Source organism: Leucoraja erinacea, chromosome 3 (genome assembly GCF_028641065.1).
Source record: "Leucoraja erinacea ecotype New England chromosome 3, Leri_hhj_1, whole genome shotgun sequence".
NCBI lineage: Eukaryota > Metazoa > Chordata > Chondrichthyes > Rajiformes > Rajidae > Leucoraja > Leucoraja erinaceus.
Genome location: NC_073379.1, coordinates 23,300,754 through 23,328,529, shown reverse-complemented (window position 1 = coordinate 23,328,529; position 27,776 = coordinate 23,300,754). Strand labels below are relative to the sequence as shown.

Below are 27,776 nucleotides of genomic sequence, written 5' to 3'. Positions count from 1 at the left end.
AGAGGGGGAGGGGGAGAGGGGGAGAGGGGGAGAGGGGGAGAGGGGGAGAGAGGGGAGAGAGGGGGGGAGGGGGAGAGGGGGAGAGGGTGGGGGGAGGGGGAGGGGGGGAGAGGGGGGGGGAGAGGGGGGGGGAGGGGGAGAGGGGGGGGGAGAGAGAGGGGGAGAGGGGGAGAGAGAGAGGATGCAAGGTTTACTTGAAGTTAGAGCCTATTCCTTGCTTCTCCATTTTAAAGAAATTGTCAATTCAGTTCAAAGCAACAGAACTGCGAAATCTCTTCAAAGAATGTTTACTTTGTTCTTCTCTCTTCATTAGTTTTTCTGCAAGCCCCGATCGCACTGCTCCCTGCTGCTCTTTGACCAAGTTATCACCCTATCACTCTCTAGGCTGTCCCCTGCTCCCACCTCTATTCCAGCTTGCTCCCTGCCCCCACTACAAGCATCAGTGGGCAGCACGGTGGCACTGCGGTGCAGTTGCAGCCACACAGTGCCAGAGACCCGGGTACGATCCTGACTACCGGTGCTGTTTGTAAGGAGTTGTATGTTCTCCCCATGACCTGCATGAGTATTCGCCGGGTGCTCTCACACGCCAAAGACATACAGGTTTGTAGGTTAATTGGCCAGTGAAATTGTAAATTGTCTTCAGTGTGTATTGGATAGTGTTAATGTGCGGGGATCGCAGGTCGGCACAGACTAGGTGGGCCAGAGGGGCTGTTTCTGCGTTGTATCTCGAAACTGAACTCATCCGAAGGGTCCGGACTCGAAACGTCGCCTGACAATTCCCTCCATGAATGCTGCCTGACCGCTATAGTTCCTCCAGCGTTGTGTTTTGCACAGCATGGCAGCTTTGAGGTTAAACTATTGAACTTGTAATCGGAGTGCTGCTTACAATGAAATTCTAGAAACTGGATAAAATCTGGAATAAAAGTCACGCAATCAACATTGTTAATCTACTTATTTCATGACCGTTGCCACAGAGCAATCTGCTTAAGTAATGTTCTTCAAGGAAGGAAACCGACCGTGCTAACAGGGTCTGGCCTAGTTGCGAGTTAAGACCCGCCAACAAGGTCAATTCTTAACTGCCCTCTGAAGTGGAAAGATGATCGATTAGGGTGGGTCAGTAAAACCTGCCCTCGGCTACAACATCTGTACCCAATTAAAGCATGTATAGGGCGATTTCACGAAAGGTCACTGGAGCATAGATCCTGACCCACGTGACAGCAAATTTTAACTGGAGGACACTCGTCACTTCCGGTACATGTTAAGTGAATGGGAAAACACGCACTTTCACACCCGTTAAAAACATCGAAAACGCCCAGTTTTTGAGCTGCAATTTACTGTGCCAGTCGGGGTGACCGTGAGGCACAGCTACCTAAATTTACAGTTCAAAAGAAAGATAGAAACTAAGTTAAATTCAAGAGGGAGCTGAGGGTGCAAAAACAGCGGAAGTGCTTAGCGGACATTTGTCGTGAAGATTTAAAGATCCAAAATATCGGGAATTATCACGTTTGCTCGCTGTATTTCATCAAAAGTAAGGCATTATTGACTTTTTTATTTTAAATAAACCCACCCGAGAACCATGGGCGATTTTGCAATTTTACTGACGGATTTTTCACTTTTAAAACTTTTCATATAACAAATGAATAAAGATAAAAATTCAATAATGCCTTACTTTTGATGAAATGCAGCGAGCAAACGCGATAATTCCCGATATTTTGGATCTTTAAATCTCCACGACAAATGTCCGCCAAGCACTTCCGCTGTTTTTGCACCTTCAGCTCCCTCTTGAATTTACCTTAGTTTCTATCTTTCTTTTGAACTGTAAATTTAGGTAGCCCCTCACGGTCACCCCGGCCGGCACAGTAAATTGCAGCTCAAAAACTGGCCGTTTTCGATGTTTTTAACGGGTGTGAAAGTGCGTGTTTTCCCATTCACTAACATGTACCGGAAGTGACGAGTGTCCTCCAGTTAAAATTTGGGGTCACGTGGGTCAGGATCTACGCTCCAGTGACCTTTCGTGAAATCACCCTATAAAATAAAAAAGATTCAGAATGCTTTTAAATTGCCAAACATTTGTTTTTAATTTGAAATATTACATGCAGTTTTAGGAGAAATTGGAAACCCAAAAATCTGGAAGGAGGATAAAATTAACTAGTCTAGCACTGCTTTAATTCAAATTTCTATTTTCCATGGTTCAATGGTACTTTATTGTCATGTGTTTCCAAGTGCAGTGAAATTAATTTTCTACATACTGTTCAGTGACAATCCTACTATACACTAGGCACAATCATGCTAAGTCTCTTCTACTGAAACATCACAGCATGGTTTGGGAACTGCTCCATTCAAAGCTGCAAGAAGTTGCAGGGAATTGTGGATGCAGCCCAGACCATCACACAAACCCACCTCCCTTCCATCGACTCCATTTTCACCTGGCTGCCTCGGCAAGGCCACCAGCATAATCAAGGATGAGTCTCACCAAGGTCACTCCCTCTTCTCCCCTCTCCCATCAGGTAAGAGGTACAGAAGCGTGAAAACGCACACTTCCAGATTCAGGGACAGTTTCTTCCCAACTGTTATCAGACAACTGAACCGTCCTATCAAGCTACTTTCTACCTCATTGGAATCCCTTGGACTATCTTTGATCGGACTTTACCCTGCACTAAACATTATTCCCTGCATCATGTAGCTGCGCACAGTGGATGGCTCGATTGTAATGTAGTCTTTCTGCTGACTGGTTTGCATGCAACAAAAGCTTTTCACTGTACCTCGGTACATGTGACAATAAATTAAATTAAGTACAAGAGTGTAAGATCGCATTGGTACACAAGAGTCGGCATGTTTTAGGCTTCATCCTATTCATATATAGTTGCAAGTACCAAGCTGAGCCAAGCCATTCCTGTAACACACATGCTTGCTCCCATAAAAAAAGCTCCCACAAATGTAGTTCCGATAAAAAACAACAGCTTAAATGTACCAGTTCTCCTTTGAAGCAGCACCTTGAATATCGCAGACCTTGTTATTTCTTAGTTTTGGTTTTACAAGAGACTGTACCAATGAAACAAGACGATAAAATGTTTACTGTCGACTGAAATTTCATAAAGTTCAATGGCCCTCAAGTCAATTGTTAAATGCTGGAAGGAGCGGAGTTTCATTAAGGAAGGAAGTGGAGTGTGGAGATCTGCAGTGTGGCTTCATCAGCTGATCTCAGGCACCAGCAACAGTCGGAGTTTCCACTCCAATTCTACGTGGTTCAAAGAGGTTCACACTACATTCCACACACTCCTCACCACCCAACTGCACCCTATCCCCTCCCATCTCCTGAAGCAAGAAAGATGCATTACAGGAGACTTTGGTTTCCAATACCTGAGCAAAAAGCAAGAAGCACTTCAAAAGAGCGTCACACGCTCAGATACTTTCAGGAGAGCCCGATTGCACGCAACACCAGACTCAGGAACAGCTTCTTCCCTTCCATTATCTGACTTCAGAATAGTCATTTCATAAGCTAATGTCCGATTCAACTGTAGATTTTATTTGTACTTTTGTATAACTGACATTTACAAGACATTTGGACAGCAAGGGAACGGTTTAGTGGGATATGGGCTAAAATGGGACTACCTTAAATAGGGTATCTTAGTCGGCATGGATAATTGGGCTGAAGGGCCACTTTCCATGCTGAATGACTATGGACTCCACCCCATTGTGGACATTGGACTCTTTCTCCAGAACTGATGCGCTACAATGCTGAGAACTCTATCCTACACTTTGTATCTTCCTCTTTACTCCATCTATAGCACTTGAGTTTAACTTGATTTGTGTATCGCATATCTGACCTGTTTGGACACTTTGGGAAACAAAGCTTGTCACTGTACCTGGGCACAATTAACAGTAATAAACCTAATCCTAAAGGCCAGTCAGCAAGTCATGGTGGGTGAAGAGGATGACCAATGCTCGGAATGCCAGCCATCAATGCCCCAGGATGTGAAGTGCCTTTGCTTTCAAAGTGCAAATGGCAGAACTGATAAGGTCGGGGATGTGGGTGGCAGAGGAGAGAGAGGATCGATAGCAATCTCCCTGCCTTCTGTACTCCTTGCGCAAGAAGCAACAATCACATTCAAAACATGCCACCAGATTCCGAGGGTACTGGGGGCAGTGTCACCTATTGTCCGAAGAAGGGACCCGACCCAAAACGTCTCCATTCTATTTCCTCCACAGATGCTGTCTGACCAGCTGAGTTACTTAAACATAACCAATCGATAACCGATAATTGATTTGATTATCGATAATTGAACTTTGTTTGAAGAAGGGTCTCGACCCGAAACGTCACCTATTCCCTCGCTGCCTCACCCGCTGCCTCACCCGCTGAGTTTCTCCAGCTTTTTTATCTACCACCAATTTTGAACAAACATTTTAGCCCTGCACAAGAGATTGCTCTGCTTCATTATTTGAGTTAGCTCTCGTGAAAGGAATTGATAGAGCAGAAAAATAAGTCAATGACCAAACAATGCAACAGGTGTTATGGAAATGCCCTCGAGCAAGATAGTTCTGCTAAATAGTTTTATTTAAAGTTCCAACATTACCACACAAAAACAAAACTGCAATGCAGAACAGCAGCATTCTTCCAACACACAAAGCAGCCATTTGGCCCATCGATTCCATGTTACTGCCAAGTCAAACAACCAGTCCAGCCCATTCACTCACTCTTTCCCCAGATCCCTGCAAATTATTTTCCCTGCTGTGCCATTTTGAAAGTTTGGATCAACTGTGTTTCGACCTGCAAGTTCAAGATCACCACTACCATCTGTTTAGTTTTAGTTTAGAGATGCAGCTTGAAACCAGACCCTTTGCCCCACCGAGCCCAAGCCGACCGGCGATCAGCCATTCACACTAGTTCTATTATCCCACTTTACGTCTGAAGAAGGGTCTTGACCCAAAACGTCACCCATTCCTTGTCTCCACAGATGCTGCCTGGCCCACTGTGTTGCTCCAGCATTTTGTATCGATCTTCAGTTTAAACCAGCATCTGCAGTTCCTTCACATACTATTATCCCACTTTCCCACCCACTCCCTAAACACACTTGGGGCAATTTGCAGCGGACAATTAACCTACAAACCTGCACGTCTTTGGGATGTGGGAGGAAACCGGAGCACATGGAAGAAACCCAGGCAGTCACAGGGGGAGCAAGTAAACTCTGCAGAGACAGCACCAAAATTGAAGATCAAATCCTGGTCCATGGCACTCAACGAGAGCGGTTCCCGCTGCTCCATTGTGCCGATAGTTTCCTTTTAATTTATATAATTCTTAGAGCCTTTCATGAATCAATTTCTTTAATTAAATGAAAGACTATTCTATCTTCAATCTACATTTAAAGTTTTTCCCCATCTTGTCCTGTCAATTTTATTAAATCTGAGCCCCTCTGTTTCTTGTATATCTACTGATAAACATCTTTCCCGTATCACGCCTCCTTCACACTCAATTGGAACCTGATTGATAACAACTTCCACGGGAGAAATGAATAAATATCAAGAATGGACAAATAAATGCTAGGCTAGAAAGAAAGTCCAGCAAGTGGGACAAATTGGAACCCTCCCCCCATGAAAGTTTATTATTGCCATGTGTACGGAGATGCAGTCAAAAATGTTTGTTTGTGTGCTATCCAATTAAATCAGATAAGACTAGTCTGAAGAAGGGTCTTGACCCGAAACGTCACCCAATCCTTCTCTACATAGATGCTGCCTCACCCGCTGATTTACTCCAGCATTTTGTGCCTATGTTTAGTCTATGTTTAGTTTAGAGCAGTGGTTCCCAACCTTTTTTTGGCCATGCCCCACCTAATCACGTCTAAAATCCTGATGCCCCCCAATTCAATAAATAAGGTTCTCCCATGACCTCGCGCGCTTCGTGCGACGTGCATGAAGAGCGATGGCGCGGTGATTATGTAATAACTACACAACAAAGACCTTTTTTACCCAAAACAAATTATTTACTCAAAATAACATCTGAAACATAAACTACATATGCTTACCTGATGGAAAATCCAAAAAAATAAAAATCGAAAATTTGGACCTAGACCTCCTCAGTTGCGCTCAATTGCCCCCCTGTGGGGCGTACGCCCCACGTTGGGAACCACTGGTTTAGACATACAGTGCTGCAAGAGGCCCTTCGGCCCATCAAGTCCACGCCGACCAACAATAACCCTACACTAGTTCTGTCCACACTCTACTATTTACAGAAGCCAATTAGCCTACAAAACTGTACTTTTTGGAATGTGGGAGGAAATTGGAGCAACCACGCAGTCACACAGAGAATGTATAAACTCCATACAGACAGCACCCATAATCAAGGTCGGACCCGGGTCTCTGGCACTGTAAGGCAGCCAACTCTACCGCTGCGCACCACTATACATCAGTACAATCAAGCCAAACACAACCTCAACATGGAGAGCGAAGAGATAGTACCAGAGTGCAGAATATAGTTTCACAGCACTTTAGCCAATCAGTCCCGAGAAAAAGTCCAAGGTCCAGAGGAATGTTGGAGGAAACCAGGACTGAATGACCCCCACGTTCCAGATTCAGAGACTGGTGCTTCCCAGTTGTTATTATGCAACTGAACCATCCTTTCACTAACCAGTGAGTGGACCTGACCTACCATCTGCCTAATTGGAGACACGGACTATCTTTCATTTTACTTTACCTTGCAGTATTTCTTATTCCTTCTCTCCAGACGCTGCCTCACCCGCTGAGTTACTCGAGCATTTTGCGTCTACCTTCTTATTCCTTTTATCCTGTATCTGTACACTGTGGACAGCTTGATTGTTATCATGTATAGTCTTACCGCTGACAGGATAGCACACAAAAAAATATTTTAATTGTACCTCAGTACATGTGACAATGACCTAAACTAATACCTCCATGTGTCTGTAGTCTACAGACAAGCCTCGACGCTGTACCACATGATCCTCTGGGGAATAAAGCTGGCATCACAGTTTTACAGTGCGTTACTGAAAAACCATGGATAAGGTGCAGCAAGAGCTGAAGTGGGAATCAGAGGAATCGGCTCAGGAGACAACATTCAGCTGTTCAAATGCAAGAGCCCATCCGTTAGCTGTCGGGATGTCACATTGCAGTTGATCAACATGCTGGTGAGGCTGTACCGGGAGTATTATGTTCAGCTTTGGTCATCCTACTACAGGAAAGATAACATTAAGCTGCAAGAGTTCAAGAGACATTTATTATCACATGCACCAATTGGTACAGTGAGATTTGAATGACCATAAAGCCATATGAATAAAAAGAACACAATACACGATAGAATTTCATGGAGCGTCAGTGACTGACTGAGGGGTGATCTGTATAAAATCATGAAGGGGAATAGATAGGGTGAATGCACAGAGTCTCTTTCCAAGGGGAGGGAAATCATGAACCAGACAGCATAGGTTTAAGGTGAGAACTTAGAATACAGAACAGGAACGGGGCATTCGGCCCACAATCTTTGCGCCAAACATGATGCCAAATTGAATTGATCTTGTCTACCGGTACATGATCCATATCCCTCCATTCCCTGCACCTCTCCAAAAGCCTCTTAAATGACACTATCGCATCTGCCTATACCACCATCCCTGGCAATGCATTCCAGGTTTTCATCACCGTCCATGTAAAAAATTGTTGCCCCGCATATCTCCATTAAACACTCCCCTTCTCACCTTATAGCTATGCTCTCTAGTGAGGGACGATTTAATGGGAATCCAAGGGGCAACCTTTCCCACACAGAGTATGATGTATATATGGAACGAGCTGCCAGATTAAGAAAAATGCCTAGAAGACATTAAAACAGGCATATGCCTGGGAAAGGTTTAGAGAGACATGGGTCAAACATGGGCAAATCGCACAAGTTAGGCTGAAAGGCCCATTTTCATCCTGCATGACTGACTTTGTAGGAAAGAACTGCAGATGCTGGTTTAAATCAAAGGTAGACACAAAATACTGGAGTAACTCAGCGGGACAAGCACCATCTCTGGAGAGAAGGAATGGGTGACTTTTCGGGTCGAGGCGCTTCTTCAGACTCGGTCTACCTGCATGACTGACATAATTCATTAATACCGAGCTAAGAGAGAGCGTTGTCAGTTGATACGTGGGATGATGGAATAGTCTTGAGAAAAGTTTGAGCTGGAGTTTTGAGAATAAGGGGCAAATCTTCAGGATTCAAAAAGGGTTCAAATGGGATTGATGCTGGTTCCCTCGAGAGGCAATCAGAATCAGAATTTATTCGCCAAGTATGTTTTGCAACATAGGAGGAATTTCACTGGCCAGGTCAGTCATACAATTAAAAGCAAGAGACTCAAAAACACATTTTAACATGAACATCCACCACAGTGACTCCTACACATTCCTCACTGTGATGGAAGGCGAAAAAGTTCAAGTCCTTCCTTTTGTTCCTCCTTCATCGGGGCCTCGAGCCATCTGTTGACGGGATGATCTTGACTACAGTAGCCGGCGGCGTTCGGGCCCTCCACGTCGAGGTCTTCAGCTCCAGTTGTCAGTTCCCCCGCGCTGGGCGATCGAACCTCGCATCGGGGCTGGTCGAACCATCTGCGGCGTTGGAGCTCCCGGCTAGCCTCTTCCGAGACCGCGAGCCCTTGATGGTAAGTCCGCAGGGGCGATCCCAGGCAAGAGATCCGCTCCGATGTTAAGCACGTGGCCTGCAGTAGGGCTCACGACAGTCCGAGGAGGCCTCCAGCTCCAGCAATGGTAGGCCGCAGAGATTGAAAGGCCGAAAATTGATCACATCTCCGGAAAGGTAGGGACTTGAAAAAAAGTTTCCCCCGATCCCCTCCCTCCTCCCCCCACATAAAACAAACCGAAGTACATTAAAACAAACGCTAAAAATAACAAAAAGATGAAAAAACGGAGACTGCCGGCACCACCTCCCCAGCGTCCCTGGTGGTCTAACCCCGGCGCCCCTCATGGTCCAATGAAGGAACCAGGGAGAGTGATATCTGAATAAGAGGTCATTCAGTTAAGGATCATTGGAATTCTGTTCCAAAAAGCTGCAGAGGCCGTCATTAAATACATACTCAAGACCAAGAGTCAAACTTGTGGTTTGCACGAGAGTCAACAGATTTTGGACAGCAGTCAAGAAAGTAGAATGGAGACCAAGATCCAACAAGCCGGACGGAATCTTAGTGGATAGCCGAGCTGCCACAAGCAACTATATCGCTGATTCCTGTCCCATTTACACTCTTATTTTATATTTTAATTCTATTCACCTGCCTTTCATATTACCCTTAACTTTCACAGCAAAAGCAAAAAAAATCTAAATCTTTGATTGGGCCTCGCATGTCTTCTAAATATTAGCAATGGGAAAGTTAAGCGATTCAGGTTTTAAATTTAACTGAAAAATATAGAGGCATGGACAAAGAGCAGAATGGTGAATGGTGATTGCCTGCCGAAGGGGCCCGATCCAATACGTCACCTATCCATGTTCTCTAGATCTGCTGTCTGACCTGCTGAGTTACTCCAGCATTTTGTGTGACCTTAGTGTTAGTGCATTGTTGCACAAGTCATTCGGGAAGGAAATCTGGCATCTTTACCCAAACTAATCAAATGGTGACCCAAGGCACTGCAGATCTTGAACAAAAGCAAAAAGCTGGAGAAACTCAGTGGTTCAGGCAGCATCAAAGTGGCACAGCTGGTAGAGCTGCTGACTCACAGCGCCAGAGACCCGGGTTCGGTCCTGACGACGGGTGCTGTCTGCTCAGAGTTTGTACGTTCTCCCTGTGACCACATGGGTTTTCTCTGGGAGCTCCAGGTCTCTCCAACATCCCAAAGACATACAGGTTTGTAGATTAATTGGCCCCTTGTGGGCAAGACATAGAACTAGTGTTCCATGGTTGGCGTAGACTAGGTGGGCCAAAGGGCCTGTTTCCATGCTGTATCTCTAAACAAAGTTAATCTGTGGATGTGACTTTTCAGGTCGGGTCGGAAGAAGGGTCTCGACCCTAAATGTCGCTTGTCCAATCCTCCAGACACTGCCTGACCCACTGAGCCTAGTTAAATGTGGTCCCTGATCCTACTAAGGTACTTCAGGTCAAGAAGGAAAACAAATGCCACGTCATTCACACCCCCATGAATGAGTGAACAGTAGAAAACCCCACCCCCTGTCATCAAATGTCCCATTAAGCCCCATCCAGCACTGTTGTGGGAACACCACTTTAAACATACAGTATGGGAACGGGCTCTTCGGCCCACTGATTCCGTGATCAACCCATACACTGGCACTATCCTACACACCAAAGTAAATTAACCCACAACCTGTGTGGGATGGAACTGCCGATTCTGGTTTGAACCGAAGAAAGACACAAAATGCTGGAGTAACTCAGCAAGTCAGACAGCAAATCTGGAGAGAAGGAATAGGTGACGTTACGGGTCGAGACTGAAGAAGTCTGAAGGGTCTCGACCCGAAACATCACTTATTCCTTTTCTCCAGAGATGCTGTCTGACCAGCTCAGTTATTCCAGATTTTTGTGTTCATCTAACCTACAACATGCACTTCCTTGGAGTGTAGGAGGAAGCCCACACCGTCACAGGGAGTACGTACAAACTCTGTACAGACAGCACCCATGGTGAGGATCGAACCCAGGTCTCTGGCGTTAAAGCAGCAACTCACCCACCACCCCAAGGCAAGAGTTTCTCAGAGTAGGGGTAGGCAATTGATGGTCACCTCGTGAGTAATGCCCATATCCTGAGAGAAAGGCATGCAAGCAAGAGGCATCCCCTCAGGGAAAGAATGTGCGATCTACATCAAACAAACAGAATCACTTTCCACCTGGTTCTCTGTTGCTTGGCTCAGAGACTCAAGTACATTACTGTCCAGGAAGGGAGGCCAATTCTAATAGGTTTTCGGAAGCCTCTCCCTGTGGACTTATAACATTACAGAAGTGACCACGCTGCCATATCGTTTCATTGGCTGCAAAGCACTTTAGGACATCCTGAGGCGCCACTAAAATGCTAGTTTTTTAATATATATCTAAATAACATCTGCACTAAAAGCAATTACCCTTTCACTAATCTTCCATTCAGTCCTCCTGCAAGGATTTACAGAGATTTCACACGCCCAATGTCAGTTATGTGCTTCCTACTCCCCTCCCTGCAAATCATGACCTAAACGGGACAACGTTTTACAGTATCCTTTTAAATAGAATATACCAATTAAACCAACAGCTGAAATTGATAATTAGTTAATATATTAAGTTATAAGGAAAACACTGTAGATTGTAGGTTTGAAAAGCAGGAAAGAGGAACTACAATGAACTTGATTAAACCGCACTTTGAATATTATGCTCAAATTTTATACATATTATCAATTTCAGATTTAACATTAACTATTGACCAAGAGACAACTTAATCCTAGAACTATGTTCTCCAAACTTGCCCGGCAATTTTTACACAAAGAACAAATCCCGAAAATAACTTTCCAGTTTAATGAGACCATTGACAGCAAGGTTAATTTTTTGTAAGGATTACAAACTCTTATAATGCGAAGAGATTCAATGACACTTGATTGTCACATGTGCCTAGGTACAGTGAAATTCTTTGTTTTTGCTCAAAACATCCTTGAAGGAATCTAATGCAGATATGCAGGGAATGGAAGGATGTAGATTATGTGCAGGTAGATAAGAAATAGTCTTGTCATCCATGTTCACCCCAGCCTATCCAATCAGTTCTCACTCCATGGCAGGCAGCGACCTTGTGAATGGTACAGACTCAACGGGCCGAATGGCAGTGTTTTGAGCACTGAGAAATATAACCTCCTCCTCGGCCTCTCCAACGTGCTTTCCATAATGTGGTGACCAGAAGGGCAAACAATACTCCAGTGGCGGCCTAAAGTTTCATAGAGTCGTATGGTCAGTGCCATACAGCGTGAAAACAAGCCGTTCAGCTCAACTTGCCCACACCAACCAGAAGTTGCTAATTTGTCCATCGTTTGTCGGATAGTGTAAGTGTACATGGTAATCGCTGGTCGGCATGGTCTCGGTGGGCCGAAGGGCCCGCTTACTCGCTATATTTCTAAACCCGTAGTCTAATAGCTAATGAATATTTGGACTTGTCTGGCTAAATCAAGCTTTGCTAATTGTGCAGACTCCCTTGCCTTCACTTTTGTATTGGTTGTATAAGTTCAACAATGCCCCCATGACTGTATTTAATCTATGGAGGCATGTGGGGGAAGGCTCTGTCTCGCAAGAAAGATGAAAGGTCAGAGAAAGGTGAAGAAACGTGTCTGGATATCAAGGGATGATAATCTCAGGAATGTAATAGTTGTTTAGTAACCCTCTCTTGTTCATTCTTGCAGCTCTATTGGTTAAATTGTCCTCCGATTGAAATAATATTGTTAATATTTACTGACTGAGCCAGTTTGTGTTATTAACAAACAGTGTGTGTAGTGTGCACAGGGCTGCAAGTCATCAGAAAAGCTTGTTCTAGATAGTGCTTTACATACTCATTGTCATTAAGTACAGAATGTGCATTTGCAGCCACCATGTTAAAAACCTATTCCTTGAATCCATTTGGTACTGCCGTATTTTCAGACACTGACTGAAACATCTGACCTTGAGGGTCTTGTTATACAGTCTGTTCTATTTTTCACTCGACCTCTACAGTTGCAGTGGTCATCACTGGGAGTTCTGGGGCAACAAGACCCTGCCTGACTATTCGTTTAACCGGAGATCGTTACGAAAAACTAGAGTAACTCAGCGGGACAGGCGTGACGTTTCTGCATCATCTGCTCTATGGCTTGTGTCTACCTCCCAGGCATACAACTCCAAAGAGCTTGGTGAGAGGTGCAGATGCATAAAGCTCTATCTCCTCTTCCACTCTTGCCCATGTGGAAATGTTCTGGTAGTTGGTTGCTTCCTCCAAAACTTGTTCAAGTGGCCACTGGTGCCTTCATGGTTAGCACTGATGATATTGAGACTCCATCCAAAGTATGGTGTCATTCTCATATTCAGTCATAAAAGCTGTGGTTCAACTTGGGAGAATTTAAAAATAATCTTCCTTGTTATCCCCAATTGCTCTGGGCTCATCTACAAGAACAATAATCAGATGGTAAATTCGTTCACTAATGTCTATGTAATCAGTACCTACTGCTCTATCATCTTGGTTACTTCCTCAAAAAATTCAGGAGACAGGATCTCCCATTGCCTCAGTACCAGAGACGTGGGTTCAATCCTGATCTCAGGTATTGTCTGTGCGGAGTTTGTATGGTATTCCTGTGACCTGTGGGTTTTTTCTGCATGCTCCGGTTTCCTCCCACACTCCAAAGATGTGCATGCTTGTAGGTTGCCCTGAATGCGTAGGATAGAATGTGTGTGTACGGGCTGTGGCTGGACAGCGCGGACTTGCTTCTATGCTGCATCTCTAGACTAAAGTAAGATGGTTAATAAACTTGAATTGAATGGCATTGAGAGCTATAGACTGAATGTTGGTAAATTGGATATGGAGAGGACAGGAATTAGTTAGTAGTTAATACAATAGAGGAGCCCGACCCAAAATGTCACCCATCCATGTTCCCCGGAGATGCTACTTGACAGGCTGAGTTACTCCAGCATTTTGTCTCTATTTTTGATTAGTATTTGTTTATTGTTGACGTGTTTATTGAGATGCAGTGAAAAGCTTTAGTTTGTGTACTTTCCAGTCAAATCAGATAATACTACACATGAACACAATCAAGCCATACACAACTACAACAGGTAGAGTGAAACGAAAAATACCGAAGGGCAGAATATAGTTTTCCAGCATTGTAGTGCAAAAGTTCCAGAGAAAAACAATACCATGAACAATGGCGAGCCGTAGACAAATGGGACTAGCTTGGTTAGGCAACTTGGTCGGCGTGGACGAGTCTTGTTTCTGTGCTGTTTAACTATTGCTCTAAATGGGATTAGTGTAGATGGATACAAATGGTGGTAGGGATGTGGTTGGCCTGTTTCTAAGTTGCGCAACAAACCTGAAACGTCACCGTATTCTTTTTCTCCAGAGACTTTGCTGAGTTACACCAGCATTTTGTGTCCATCTTTGACACTGAAACAAAGTTGTGTTTGCCCACGCAGATGGAAATGAAATTTGCAGAAGGGCAGCTGGGGAGTTCTCTGTGGTGTCCTGCGTAATATTTATTCCTCAGCCAACATCATTTAAAAGGATTAATAGGTCGTAATCATGTCGCTGTCAAATTGGCAGCCGATGCAAAAACAAGATGTGGCCAGGTTGTGTAGGGTCGATCTTCTGGCCTGTGTCACGATTAAACACACCCTCATCTTCAATTTGCCAGTTGTTACAAATAAAAGTGACCTTTAGCATGGATTTATTTTTGCCCACACACCTTTCCCGTGAGGCATTACACAACAGCTTAATTTGCCCTCAGATGCCAAATGCACACAGTTGGTTTTCCACCTACTCTGGCTGATATATATTCTCTGAAGAACCTTGCAAAATAAAAAATTCTGGTTGTTTAGATATGTTGCTGTTTGTGGCCACATATTGGCTGTGTTTCACTCATTAACAAATGAACTTAATTTAACATAAAGCTCTCAGGACAGCCTGAGGTGGTACAGATATCTTGCTCAACCTGTTGGCCATGGACATCAGTCAGTGGAGATAATTGAGGCTGGCAAACTGGCATTCACATCTTGCCTCTGCCTACAGCCCGTCTGTTATTTCTATCTTTTTTTATTATTTTTAGTTAGTCTAAAGTCTTGTGTTGGGGGAAACTTTTACTTTTCTATGTGGGGGAGGGGGGCAGGGTAAGGGGGAAACCGTTTCCCAGTCTCTTCCGGGCGGGGACGCGACTATTTCTCCGAGTCGCGTCCTCGCCCCCCCCACCTCGAGGCCTACCAGCTGGATCGGAGCGGCCTTTCCTGCCGGGGACCGGGAACGCTACAGCGGCGGCGCAGCACTGGAGTCACCGCGGAGCGGGCGATACCTACCCGGGTCGCCGTTTGGAGCTCCGAAGCGTGGAGCCGCTGCTCCAACATCGTGGAGCTCTGGTGCGGAGAGCTTCCAACGCGGGAAGCGCTGACCGTCATCGTGGAGTCCTGGGGCGCCTTGCAGAGGGTCTCCAGCAGCAGTATCCACCCGGACTTTGGAAGCCGCCGACTCCGGTAGGAGGGGGCCGACTCTGTGTCCACGCCGCTGAGGACGTCCCGCAGCCCCGACGTCGGACTTACAACACCCCAGTGAGTGGTCCTGAACATCGGGCCGCCCGTAGCTGCAACTGCGGAGGGCTTGGGGAGGCCCTGACCACGGGGAACAATGGAGGAAGAGACTGACTTTGGTGCCTTCCCACACAGTGGGAAACTTTGATTCTGCTGTGTGGGGATGTTTTATGTCAAACCCTGTAGCTGTGCTGTGTCCCTTATTTTTATTGTATGGCTGTATGGGAATTTCATTTCACTGTGCCATCTGGCACATGTGATGAACAAATCTATCTTGTATCTTGTAGTTGCCTGGCCCTTGCAGTGAAAGAGGTACCAATGTACAAGCCAGAAAAACCACACGCTCATTTGTCTTGCATAAAAGCCATTGTATGCCACACTTCATGATCTTGTTGCCCCGAGGTCCTTTACCAAAATCAAGATTTATCAGGGAGATGCTGTGTCATTTTATCATTAATTTTATCATGTAATTTTATCATGAGATAGTGTAATTTTATCAGGGCAGCATGCTGTGCAATTTTATCTAAACTACTAGTCCAATTTGCCCACATTTGGCCCGTATCTCTCAAAACCTTTCCTATCCATGTACCTGTCCAAGTGTCTTTTAACTGCTGTTATAGTACCTGCCTCAACAACCCGACACATCTCCACCACTCTATGAGTGAAAAAATTACCTCTGGTTCCTATTAAATCTTTCCCCTCTCACCTTAAACCCACGTCCTCTGATTCTTGATTTCCTTGCCCAGGGCATTCACCCCATCTATTTCTGTCGCAATTTTATGCACCTCTATCAGATCACCCCTCAGCCTCCTACACTCCAAGGAATAAAGTCCTCGCCTGCCCAACCTCAGGCTGCAGCTCAGGCCCTTTGAATTCAAAGATTATTATTTTTGTGCAATTAGAAGTACTAAAGTGGGAGGAGGCTCGTGTTGGAGTTTACGCTGTTGTGGACTAGTTGGATTGATGATTTGTATCTGTCCTTTAAATGCTTTGTTGGCAGTTCAATTAAATTCACAGCTTAGCAAGCTAATGGTTACTAGCGAGTAGAGAGATAAATTAAAGATTTGGATATGAATATAGGAGGTACGATTGGAAAGTTTGCAAATGTCGATATTGGTGTTGATCAATTGGGCAGAGTCATGGCGGTGATTCACTTTGGTGTGACTAATAAGGGTACAATGTACACAATGAATGGCAAGTCACTAGAGAATATGAAGAACAAGTTCCCGTTGGCTGTGCAAGGTGGCGAAGATATATGCGATATTTGTCTTCATGAGCCAGGCTTAGAATATATGGGAACAAAGAGGTTTTGATACATTTAGACAGGTACATTGATAGGACAGGCAAAGAGTCAAAAGCAGACAGGATTAGGACGTGTAGATGGGGCATGTTGGTCGGTGTGACAAGTTGGGCCAACGTGCCTGTTTCCACACCGTATGACTCTATGACTAAGATAGAGCCATTTGCCCATGTTTACCCACATCCTTTTAAACCTTGTAGATACAAGGAGTTCACGTTGCTCGTATCCCGGACTAGGTCGACTATGGACTTTGTTTTGATTGCATTACCAACTGGTCTGGTTTGCTTACATTACTCTTTATTACTGTACATTTATCTGTGTGTTATTGCAGCAACGGACCTGCAAGGCTGCAGGAAGTAAGAGTTTCATTGTTCCGTTGCCGGTACGCAAGACAATTAAACACTCTCTTGACAGCTAAAGACGCAAATATACGAGAGGGCAGAACTGTGGATCCTCCCTCTTCCTTTACATTGTGAAGGCACAAGTTTCTCAAGTTTCCATGACATCTCTCAATAAAACAGAAAAAAAGAGGAAGCAGCCGACAAAGACAATTTGTTGCAGTGGCAGCAGGTGGTATACAACGTTAACCCGAATGGCTAATCTGGATCAACAAATCACATTTTTCAAGCAAGTCAATTTCCTCCAACGAACCAGGACTGGGGAGGGGAAGAAAAATCGTGTCCGTCCCACCCTATACCATGCAGTGTACAGCTCACGAGTCTCCAGGATAAGCCTGAACAGAGCTGGAGAATCCAGTGGCAGCTCTCCAATCCGCCCTACACAAAACCTAAACAAACTGAAAGTTTGAGGGACTACTGTTCTCCAAGATGAGGAAGTGGAAACGTGCCAAAGCCAAATAAAAACCTTCTGTTCCACTGCACAGAGACGCACACACCCAGCCCTGCCTACGAAATGAAATCCTAATGGCTTCCAGTTCACAACTCAATTATCACACCAGAAGTGGTTTTACAAAGGATACCTAACGGTTTAGAAACCGCACCAAAGAGGCAAGCAATTTCCCCAAAGGCACAATATATATAATACGAACAATCACAATCTATGCTGAATTCTCGATTGCACATTCTTCTGTGCAAGTTGTATGTACAGTACAGAATCAGGGCATTTAGCCCAGCTGTTACAAGAATTTCCACAGAAATTAAGAATTCTAGCTATGCAGATAAACTAGAGAAACTTTTGCTGTTCTTTCTTGTACAGAGGCACTTGATATCTGTTCTGATAGAAGTCTTTTAAGATTATGTATCTTCTTGACAGAGAGAAACTCTGTCATAGAAATACAGTCAAGTTTATTGTCCAACTATTGAGATACAAGTACATTAAAAATGTTGCTTGAAGCAGTATCACACAAACAAACACACTGCTAAAGAAATCAGGAAGGCACATTGGCAGAGCTGGTAGAGCCGCTGCCTCAGCGCCAGAGAACTCAGTTCCATCCTGATTTTGGGTGCCGTCTGTGTTGATTTGTGTAGTTTGCACATTCTTCCTGTGCCGCGTGGATTTCCTTCGGGCGCTCCGCTTTCCTCCCACATCCCAAAGACGTATTTGTGTGTAGGTGAATTGACCTCTGTAAATTGCCCCACGTGAGCAGGGAGTGGATGTGAAAGTGGGATAACACATAACTAATGTGAATGAGTGATCAATGGTCTGCGGGCTGAAAGGCCTGTTTCTATGCTGTATCTTTGCAGCCTCTTGCACTCCTGTGCATTGAAATTGTCATCCCAAGCCACATTGCAATTAGCTACGATACTTTCTACAATGCTGCTCGCTATTTGGTTTTGAGCCAAAGGATCAAGAATTCAAGGATACAGAATGAAGGCAATGAACAAACGTGATATACTGTAAGTGGTTTGGAACAGGAATGCTCCGCCAACAGAAATAATGGATGCAGATTAAATCGTGGAATTCACAAGGAAACTTTTTAACACGTAATAAATGCGCACGACTGTGGAGAGGGATGAGCCTAATCATTCTAGCATACAGCAAATAACAACTCAATGAGCCAAATGGCTTCCTTCCTGCGATTCTCCTTTATGCTGGTATGTATAGCTCCACGCGAGCCAGTCCCACCTCTTTAACCCCATCAGCACTTTGTTCATTCCTTCCATCCTTGCTAGGTTCCCCTTGAATGCATCTACCCAAGTTTATCTTCAGGCTGGTCATCTTTATAAAAGATCACAGAATGCATCAAAGTGGTGAAACCTAGTTCCACATTCTTGCTATTTCAGAATGCAAGTGCAGAAAGAAATGCAAATGCTGGTTTACATCTTAAGATGACAGTTTCCATTCACACATATGTGACAACATTGTGCTTACCCAATCAAAACAAAAAACTAAAAATTTAAAGACTTCGATTAGGGTCATCCTTGACCTTGTCCTTTCAAGAGAGGAGGAACAGAATGTTCACTCTTCCCCAATTTCACAGTTGTGGATCAAATTCCTTTGTGCACTCTCACAAGTGACTCCACATCCTTAATAAAATGTCAACCAGAACTGTATACACATTCCATTGTAGTTAAGTTCAGTTAGTTTAGTTTGTCACATGTACCGAGGTACAGTGAAAAGCCTTTGTTGTGCACTAACCCATCCATCAGTGGAAAGACAATACATGATTACAATTGAGCCGTCCAGTGTACTGATACATGATAAAGGGAATGACTTTAGTGCAAAATAACATCCAGTAAAATCCGATTACACAATAGTGTAATAGTCTGATGACACAATAGTGGTGGGTCTCATCAGTGACAATGATGAATCGGCGTACAGGATGGAGGTGGAGCTGCTCACAGGTTGGTGCAAATCCCACAACCTCATTCTTAACGTGGGAAAAAATCCGATTAAAACACCATACCTCTGCACATCGACGGAGCTGATGTGAAGGGTCAGTTAGTTCTTGGCTCATCTGTCTGATGACTCCACGGCTTTCCAGTTGTCTGGTCAGGATGGCACATTCACCTTATAACAGCTGGTAAAGAAGGCCTCCCCACCACACACCTACGGACGAGGGACTGTCGGGCTGACATTTTCACACTTCTGCATATCTTGCCTGGGGGAGTACGGCACCAACTGGACAGGATAGTGTGAAGACCGCAAGCAGGATTATTGTTGCTCCACTCCCCTTCCTGCTGGACATATACAGGAAGAGATGTATCAGCAGAGCCATCTCCATCATCAAAGCCTTGACATTTTTCCATCCTGCTGGGAAGAGGTGGAGCATTTGCTCCTTAGTCAAGGCTATAAGAAGAGTGGTTGCCCCCTGCCAATAATCAAACCCCCCACATTAGCAAGTGCCGCTGCCGGTCTGAAACTGAATGGGAGGAGTGTTAAAATTGGTTTGCATGTGATGGTCTGGGCTGTGCCTGAATGGACACTTTGAGCAACGTTTTTTTGTGTTCCTCTGGGATGGAGCCACTCAGGAAATACCAATAAAGATTTACAATTACCAATTACAAAACTTTTTTCGAAATGAGGTATGATTTCACCTTTGCAATTGTCGGCAGGATCTTGCCCCATAAAGCTACAAAACCCAGCGAGGTGGGCGTTTTCACACTTCTGCATATCTTGCCGTATGGGAGAGGGGAGAAGAGGGGGTGAGGTGAGATTCAGCCTTGATTATTGGTGGAGTTGCCTAGTCAATGGGAAGAGTGGTTCGCATAATGACAAGTTGCTGCATTGGTCTGGGCTGTGCCTGAAAACTTGGAGAGTCACCAGATAAACATGCTACCTTTGCAATCTCTTCCCATAAATACACCAATTTCAATTTGGCACCTCGCAGAGCTGCATTGGCAGCATGGAAATGCTACATGGCAGCATGGAAATAGGCCCTTTGGCCCATCTCATCCATGTTGACCAAGTTCCCTAGCCGACCTAGTCCCATTTGCCTGGCCCGTACCCCAGCAAACCTTTCCTACCCACATAACTATCCACACATCTTTTAAATGTCGTAATTGTACCCGCCTCGACTGCTTCCTCTGGCAGTTTTTCCATGAGGGGACAGCCCTCTGTGTGGAAAAACTTGCCCCTCAGACTCCTTTTAAATCTTTCCCCTCTCACCTGTACCCTTTAGTTTTAGACTCCCCTACCCAGAGTAAAAGATTGTAGCTATTCACCTTATCTATTGCTCGCATGATTTTGATAAGGTCACCTCACAGTGTCCTACGCTCCAAGGAAAATAGACCCAGCCTATCCAGGTATCCCTCATGGAATCACATCATTTCTAAGCAACAGATGCTGAAACATCAGCCATCCCTTCTATCCAGAGATGCTGCCTGACCTGCTGTTACTCCAGCACTTTGTGTCTATCTTTGGTAGAAACCAGCATCTGCAGTTCCTTGTTACTACCTAGCCTCTCCTTGTAACTCAAACCCTCCAGACCTGGTAACATCCTCGTAAATCTTTTACCTTTATTTCCAAATGGAAAGGGTTCATGACCACTGGTGCTTCAAACCATTGGACCCAATAAACAAGACATTATTCCAGGGTACATTTCGTTTTCAGTCACGCAGGCCACAGATGTCGCAATAACAAGTATGGAAGTATGTCAAAGTCCAATGAGCATCAGTCCTCTTGAGGACACACCTGCCCCAACTTCGACACTCAAGTGCCACCTCCCTAGACTCAGAGCAATACCGCCAGCCCAGTCTGACATACGACTGCTTAAGACAAGCAGAGAGAAAAATAACACAGGCCCATTAATAGTCTGAAGCTTTAAAAACACCAATGCACAGGGGAGGAGGCATCAGAGTAGATTACATATGGTTAGCAGAACACTGACTATAGATAGAATTATCTGTCCATAGCCATAGAGTGCTCTGGGGTCAATTTACGGTCACTGAAAGCACAGACAGAGTGGACGCGCTCCAACCTCTGACCACTATTAATCCCACAAATCAACATCACCCAAGAATTGTCCTGCACAAAAGATAACACAGGTTCCCAAGTGCTTGCCAGCTGGTTGGTTGCAGTCACATTATGCAATGCAAGGTCCCATAGGGGACAACAAAAGATTATCGACATTTTAAGATCGTGTGCTGGCTGAAAACCCTTGCATTTGCCTTCAGGTCCAAAGAAGGGTTCCGGCCTGAAACGTCGCCCATCCTTTCCCTCCAGAGATGCTGCCCGACCCACTGACTTACTCCAGTACTTTGATTCTGCCTTCGATATAAACCAGCATCTGCAGTTCCTTTCTATACAATGACAATGAAGGTTGACGATGGGCCAGGAAAGGAGAGGGACGACGGTTCACAGGACGAACGGATGGAGATGACGACTGCAACAAGCCTTGGCTGATGGCCAGCTGCAGCTGGGACTGTGAAATGCCACCAAAACCTGGCGCCTATTGCATTTAGACCTAGTGGGCTGTTTCTATGCTTGATCTGCTAACCCGGTATTGTACTTAAGCATGCATGGCAATAATCTCACTGAACTACATGCAAAAAAAAAATCTCACTGTACCTTGGGACAAGTAATAATAAATAAACCATTGAACCATTGAGATCGTCAAGAACACATCCAACTAGCATTGGCAACCACTTTAAATAGTGCAAGATGGCATTTGGGTGTTAGGGTGACAGAATTTTCCTCTCAACATAGAGCTGTACATGAACAGCCCCTTCAGCCCACAATGTTTATGCTGAACATAAGACCAAGTCAATCTAATGTCCTCTGCCTGCACGTGAGCCGTATCTCTCCATATCCATGTGCATATCTAAAAGCCTCTTCAATGCCACCATTTATAGATGCCTCCAGTACCATCCCTGGAAGCCCATTACAGCCACTCCCCACACTGGAACTATTACTGTTTAGTATTAAACTAGCATTTTAAGTGTGTGGTAAAGAACTACAGATGCTGGTTTACACCAAAGGTACTCAAAATGCTGGAGTAACTCAGTGGGTTAGGCAGCTTCTCTGCAGAAAAGGAGTAGGCAATGTTTCGGTTCCAAAACGTCGCCTGTTCCTTTTCTCCAGAGATGCTGCCTGACCTGCTGAGTTACTCCAACATTTTAAGTGGCCAGAACTAATGACATGAATCAAATTGAAATCCCATAGAGCCAGACGATTTGAATATGCCTGGACTAAACTTTAGTAAGTGAGGGAAGGAACTGCAGTTGCTGGGTTAAATGGAAGATAGACACGAAATGCTGGAGTCTGAAGAAGGGACCCGAAACATCACCCATGCCTTCTCTCCAGTGATGCTGCCTGTCCCCCCACTGAGTTACTCCAGCATTTTGTGTCTATCTCTGACAAAAGTTCATCCGCCCGACAAAAAGTTGACAACTTAAAAAAAAAAAAAATACTGTGTCTAAATGCTGTGTGTCAGCATAATCACACAGAACAGGGTCAATGCTGATGGAAGCAATCCCTGCAGCTTGGCAGCACAAGGCCATGCTAACAGCGATCGGGCAAGAGGTCAAAGCTGAAGAGCCAGCAAGTCCTCAGAGAGATTGCAGTGAAATGTGGGGTCAACTCTACAGAGATTTGGCACTGTCAACGAAAAGCTATGCAATTTGTTCAATTTAATAAAATAAATAAAAAGATTGATCTATGGACTCGATTGACAGATCTCGGGGGCAGCAATTGGAGGAACATTACCTCCAGTTTGATACGGCCAGTTTAACTTATCCCTAGTGTGTGTAGGGTAGTGTTAGTGTGTAGGGATCGCTGGTCAGTACAGACTCAGTTGTCCAAAGGGCCTGTTTCCACGCTGTATCTCCAAACTAAACTAGTTCTATGTTATCCCACTTTCGCATCTACTTCCTGCACCTCAGGGGCAATTTACAAAGGCTACAATCAACCGCCAAACCTGCATGACATTGGTATGTGGGAGGAAACCAGAACACTCGGAGGAAACTCAGAGTCACACGAAGAGGACATTTTGATTTTCATTTTTCTCCCCACCTACTGTCCTCCTGTTTAGTTTAGATATACAGCCTGGGACTGCAGTTAAAGGGTATCTTGGTCAGAATGGACAAATTGGGTCGAAGAGCCTGTTTCCGCACTGTACGACTCCATAAAACATTTATTTTTCCACAGATGCTGCCTGACTGGTTGAGATTTCAAAGCATTTATTTAGCATTTAAGGGGAGAATGAGTGTATCAAGACAGCAAAATGAAAACTTTACCAGCTAAATGAAGATTGAAAATCGATTGACCAAAATCAGCAGGTCAGGCAGCATCTCTGGTGAAAAGGAATAGGTGATGTTTCGGGTTGAGACCTTTCTTCAGTATGAAGAAGTCCTCCTTCACACTGAAGAAGGGTCTCGACTCGAAACATCACCTATTCCTTTTCTCCAGAGATGCTGCCTCTTGTGTCTATCATCGGTGTAAACCAGCTTCATACACATTGTAAACTGACAAACAGACTAATGGCCAGTAGATCGTTTTATTTTGTACGGCTACTGCGAACACCATTGGAATTTACAAGAGTTAGAAATCTGATTCCAGTTATCAAAGAGTGGGTAGATGGTTTGATAATAAGACGAACGCCCAATCAGTAATTTGAAGCTTTCAAATGGAGCTGGGTCGGTTGCCAAGTTGGAGTCAGTCCTTGTCTGTAAACCTTTATTGCCATGTAATCAAGAGCAGACCACCCTTGAGGTATCACATTTCCAAAGCCAACAGGAAGAGAATCTCCAAGAACATCCAATGTGGGAGGGTAAAGCGGGATAAGAAATCAAACAATAAAAGATTACAATTGCGACTAACATTTCAACAGTACTTCATTCCATGCAAGGCATATTCCAAAGAATATTTTGCATTGCTGTGGCTCTTGCTGTAAGTTCAGGAAGTACTTTCGAAATGCAATAGCTACTGCTAAAAACAAAATACTGCAGCCAGTACCCCAAACACTGATAATGACCATAAACCCTGTTACTGCATTGTCACAATGAACATATGTACTGGCCGGAATACTCTGGAATTCCACCTAAGAGTTAAAATATGAATGAAAGCCTTTTTTTAATTTGTTCCTGGGCCTGTACTCAGTGGAATTTAGAAGAAAGAGGAGAGATCTCATTGAAGCCAAATAGTTTAAGGCCGTAACTAGAGTGGACATGGAAAGGATGTTTCCAGTAATGGGAGTCTAGAACCAGGGGGCACAGCTTCAGAATAAAATGATGTTAATTCAAAATGGAGATGAGGAGGAATCTGTGGAATTAATTGGCACAGACGGTTGTGGAAGCCAACTCGTTGAGTATTTTTGAGGTGGAAATTGATAGCTCGATTAGTAAGAGCTTCGAAGGCTACAGAGAGAAGGCAGGTGAATGGGGAAAAACTAGATCACCCATGATTATATGGAGGAGTAGGTTTGATGGGCTGAATGGCCTAATTCTGCTGTGTCTTTTGGTCTTATGTTTATATCCACAAGAAATCAAAAGTGCTTTAAAACATAACGAGAATGGATCACTATTCAAAAGAGGCGGGCAGTAGAGTTGCTGCATTACAGCGCTAGAAACCCGGGTTGATCCTGACTACAGGTGGTGTCTACAGTTTGTATGTTCTCCATGTGACCACAAGGGTTTTCTAAGGATTCCTCCCACATTCCAAAGATGTGCAGGTTTGTAGGTTAATTGGCTTCTGTAAATTGGCCCTGGTGTGTGGGATATGGCTAGCGTACGGATGATCTAGCCTGAGCTCAGCACACTGATGCAATTGCAAAGAAAGTTCATCAGGTCTCAAGGAAGTTGGTAAATCGCCGAATACTCTATCAAACCTCTACAGGTGCATAGTGGAGAGCACACTGACTGGTTGCATCATGGCCTGATTCAACATCCAACACAGTAGGAGACTGCAGAAAGTGGTGGACATTTCCCGGTCCATCATGGATACCAACCTCCCTACTAGCCTAGTGATTTACAGGTAATCTCAAAGGACCCACACCACCCTGGCCATGCTCATCCCACGGCAACCAACAGAAATGTCAACTGGTTCATTGATATCCTTTTGTTGATTGGAAGGTACAGCATTGAAACAGACCCTTCAGCCCATCGAGTCCACACGCACCATCAATCACCATTCACACAGAGTCTATGTTGTTCCACTTTTGCATCCATTTCCTGCACACGAGGGGCAATTTACAGAGACCAATTAACCAACAGAACTGCACATCTTTGGGATGTGGTGGAAACCGGAGCACCAGGAGGAAACCTATTTGATCAAGGAAGAACGTGCAAACTCCACACAGACCCGAGGTCAGAATCAAAACCTGAGATGCAGCAGCTCGACCAGTTGCACATCTGAGCCACTGGCAGTAAATTGGCTGCCATTCTCCACTTCTGCAATGTATGTTGGACTTAAGAGATTTGCCCACAGGAGCAAGATTGCCATGTGATAATTATATAAACCCACCACATTTAGACCAGTGCATGCAGTTTTGAACATTTTATCCCAAAAAATAAAGTTGCCACAGAGAGAATGCGACAAAGGTCAATTAGACTGAACCCTGGAGGTCTGACAGTGATTAAGCAAAAAAAGAAACAAAGTACTGGAGTAACTCAGTGGGTGAGGCAACATCTCTGGAGAACATGGATAGGTGACGTTTCGGGTCGGGACCCTTCTTCAGATTCATTGTAAATATGGGGGTGAGGGGGGAAGAACGCTGGGAGAGTTTGAAATGAACAAGCTTTTAATTCACCAGAATGGGGAATGAGCAGTTAAAAGCGGTAAAGCAGGTAAATAACAATGGTTAAGAGACATTTGAACTGGTGCTTCCTCAGAAAAGGTTCAGTCGGATATAGGTCAAGTTCAGTAAAGTGAGACTAGCTCAGGAAGCAACTGGGTCAGCAGTGGCACATTGGGCCGAAGGGCCTGCTACCCTGCAGTATAACTTACTGAATGCTTCCAGCATTTTCTTTTTTATTTTAAACAATACGTTACATTTTGTTTGAAATAATTGCTTGCATCTTCAATTTTCTTTAAAGTTTATAAAAATTAACCTGTCCATTAGCCTAATGCTTCTTCAATGTATTTGACAGCAAACAGCATCAGCAAGAAAGCACAAAGGAAGTGCAGCCATACAGGCAGCAAACAAACGACGAGAAAATGTAGCCAGCGTGTCTCCTGAGCTGATGCACGTGATTAAAATTATTAATGCTTTCTGATTGTGTCGGAAGGAACTGCAGATACTGGTTTACACCGAAGATAGACACAAAAGCTGGAGAAACTCAGCAGGTCAGGCAGCATCTCTGGAGAAAAGGAATAGGCAGCGTTTTGGGTTGAGACCCTTCTTCAGACAGAGACAGGAGAGGGAAACTAGAGATATGGAAAGGTACATAGAACATATGAATGAACGATATGCAAAAGGGCAAATCAAAGCCAGCAACGATGATCAAGGAAATGTGGAGGGCGACAGTGAAACTAGTACGACGACTAGGGTGGAGAGAGACTGGATGCAAGGGTTACTTGAAGTTAGAAATATCAATACTACTGGATTGTCAGCTGGCCAAGTGAAATACGAGGTGCTGTTCCTCCAATTTATGTTTGGCTTCACTCTGACAATGGAGAAGGCCCAGGACAGAAAGTTTTCCGATTGACTGGCCCACTCAGTTCTGCTGGAACTCTTAGCATTGGTTCAATTCCAGTATAGGAAAGAACGGCAGGTTCTGGTTTATACCGAAGGCAGACACAAAACACTGGAGTGACTCAAGTGGGTCAAGCAGCATCTCTGGAGAAAAAGGGTGGGTGACCTTCAGGGACGGAATCTTTCTTCAGACTGATAGTAGGGGGGGGGGGGGAAGGGGGAAGAGGGCTGGAGGTAGGAAAAGGCCAGAGCAAATCAGGGTCAGCAACAGATGACCAGGGAAGGGTGGAGTCCATAATGGCACATTGTCGTCTAGGGAAGAGGTGGTATCGAGAGGGATACATGATCCGAACCATGGAACTGGTAGGACGTCTAGGTAACCAAATCCATCCAAGGAGCAGTGTACAGAGGAGTGGTGATCACTTGCGTGCCTGAGCTATGAGATGAGGCAAGTAGGATTGCACTCCTTAGAGCGCATGCCGCATTTTGAGTATCTTGTCCAATTTTGGTCATTGTACAGCCTAGCTATGATTTCTACATGCTTCAGTGAAGGTCTCAATAACATCTTGGAGCCCAGATTGTCAGTACACCCATTGGTGAGCACCAATGTGAACTGAAAAGTGTAACTATTTCCTCATTGTCGTTGGGTCTAAATGCTGGAAACACAAACAGTTAAGTGGAAATACCATTACGATGCCGCAACGCAAAGCAGCAACCTGTCACCATCCCAAGAACACACCACAACATC

At 44.7% G+C, this 27,776-nt stretch overlaps 1 protein-coding gene across 2 annotated transcripts in view; it reads right to left on the bottom strand.

Moving 5' to 3' along the window:
• The window catches only part of LOC129695387 (G protein-coupled receptor kinase 6-like), a 111,700-nt gene that overhangs the window by 78,374 nt on the left and 5,550 nt on the right, over window positions 1–27,776 (bottom strand). The gene's annotated exons all lie outside the window — the stretch shown is intronic.